This window comes from Malurus melanocephalus, unplaced genomic scaffold, assembly GCF_030028575.1.
Source record: "Malurus melanocephalus ecotype Western Australia unplaced genomic scaffold, MMel_1.1 scaffold_2364, whole genome shotgun sequence".
Classification (NCBI taxonomy): Eukaryota; Metazoa; Chordata; class Aves; order Passeriformes; family Maluridae; genus Malurus; species Malurus melanocephalus.
In genome coordinates, this window is record NW_026625596.1 from 1,483 (window position 1) to 3,350 (window position 1,868).

Genomic DNA, 1,868 nt, shown 5'->3' on the forward strand with positions numbered 1-1,868 from the left:
AAAAAAAAAAAAAAAGAGGGAAAATCGGAATAAATCCACAGGATTCCCGCACGGCGAGGATGGATCTGAGCCTCCCACACCACCTTTTGCTGGAATTATGAAAAAACCTCGGGTTTTGGTCAGTTTTAATCCTGGAAATTCCTGTTTTTCTGAAGATGCTCCAGCTGGTGAAGCGAAGCTTTGGGAAGGAGGTCACGGAGAGGGATTTTTCCACAGGAATCTCCTCAGCTTTCCTGGGCATTCCCAGAACCTCCCTCATTTTCTAAGAGGGACTAAAAAAAGGTGGATGATCCAGCAGAAGAGGGTGCCTGCTCAGAATTCCCAGATTTTTCCAGCCTCCCTCCTTTTCCAAAGAGGGAAAAATCCTCTTTGGAGTTAAAACCTTTATTCCTTCCAATYGCAAAATTCCCATTTTTTTTYCCTTAATTTTCACCACCTTCAGCCTTTGCCAGGATTAACTATTCCCACCCCAGCCAGGATTGCTGTGCCACAATCAGGGAAAGCTCTTTTTGAGGAGCTCCTGAGGAAAATTCCTGCAGGAATTTTGGGTGGGAAAGGACCATAAATCCTTTTTTCCAATTCCACCTGGGACAAATCCCACTTTCCCAGTTGCTCCAACCCCGTTCCAACCTGGCTGGAATTTTGCTCCAAGACCACAGGATGAGGTTTTTTTTCCCTCCCTTTGGATGTGCTGCAAAAGGGATGGAAAATTCCTGCAGATGAAGGGATGAACCAGGATGGGAGTGAGGAAAATCAGGATTTTCCTGATTCCTTTTAATCCCAAATTTCCTCATGGCTCAGTTGGGAGCTGGGGTGAATTTCTTCGGATTTTTCCAGCTGTTTTTCCAGCCTGGATCCCCTTCAGGATTCCCATTTCCTGGAGCTGAATGGGATTCCAGGGAAATTGTGTAATCCAGGTAAATATTTAACAAGGAAAAAGGAGGATGGGAAAACCCCAGGGAAGCTGGGAAATTCGGGATTAAACACACCCTGAGGAGCCCAAATTTGGGAAAAACATCCCATTCCTCACCCTGAAACCCAGGAAATTTGGGAAATTTGGGGGATGAGGTGTAAAATCCCTGATTTTCCCCAGGATTATCTGGAGTCTGTCCTTGAAAAGTTTGGGAGATGTTCCATCTTAAACCTTAGTGTGGATGAGGGATTTGATGATTATTTTTGGGATTGGGAATATTCCTCATCTCTGGAAGCATCCAAGTTCRGGATAATGGAATTGGGTGACATTTAAGGTCCCTCCCCACCCGAATTTCAGGATTTCCTTCAGGAATTGTGGATTTATCTCCRGGCTGCTGCTCTCGGAGCCGTTCCATCCCAGGGGATCATAGATTTTCATGGATGTCTGGAGGGTGGAATGAGCTGGAAAGGGCAGGAAAAGGGGTGGAATTCTGCCTGGCATTTCCCTGGGAGCACCGGGAGGGGAAGGGGAGAGCCCCAGGAAAAGCTGGATTTGGAGAAAGCTGGGGAAAAGTGGAAAAATCTGAGGAAAAAGTGGAAAAATCCAGGAAAAAGTGTAAAATCTGGAAAAAAATCCAGGAAAAAGTGGGAAAATCTGGAAAAAAAGTAGGAAAATCCAGAAGAAATCTGGGRAAAAGTGGAAAAATCTGAAAGAAAGTGGAAAATCTGGGAAAAAGCAGAAAAATCCAGAACAAAGTGGGAAATTTGGGAAAAATCTGGGAAAAAGTGGAAAATTCAGGAGAAAGTGGAAAATCYTGGAAAAATCCTGGAAAAAGTGGAAAAATCTGGGAAAAAGTGGAAAAATCTGGGAAAAATTGGGAAAAAGTGGAAAATTCAGGAGGAAATGGAAAAATCCAGGAAAAATTGGTGAAAAAGTGGAAAAATCTGGGAAAAAG